Here is a 446-nt window from a genome sequence, read left to right on the forward strand (position 1 = left end):
AGGAAGTGTTTGAAGCCTTCAGGGTTGTTCTTTTAGTGCAATATTCTCTTTTCAGACACAAACGCATGTCTTCATTGCAAATGTTAGCTAACCATGTGTTTCTCACTCTCGTAATGGTCAGTCCTAAAATTGATACTCAGAGTAGAAGTTTGTCACTTTATTTATTAAGAACTGGCATACCTTTTTACTAAGCAAATACAGTTTGTCATTCTTTAACCTTTTAAGAAGTCACTCTTTTTCTACCTGTGTGCCAGCTTCCTACCATGCCATTGTCTTATGTTTTAACTTAATTAAATTTTAAATTAAGGTGGACTCTGAATCATGTGGCTTTTAAGAAAACAAAAAAAAAAAGTACGTTTTTGAAACAGAGTGTCTGGAAAAAGAATAGGAGAATTTGTCGGTACCAGCTTAACCTGTTTCCATGTTTTTCCTCTTTACTATACTGG

Source organism: Netta rufina (genome assembly GCF_964035555.1).
Source record: "Netta rufina genome assembly, chromosome: Z".
Taxonomy (NCBI): Eukaryota; Metazoa; Chordata; class Aves; order Anseriformes; family Anatidae; genus Netta; species Netta rufina.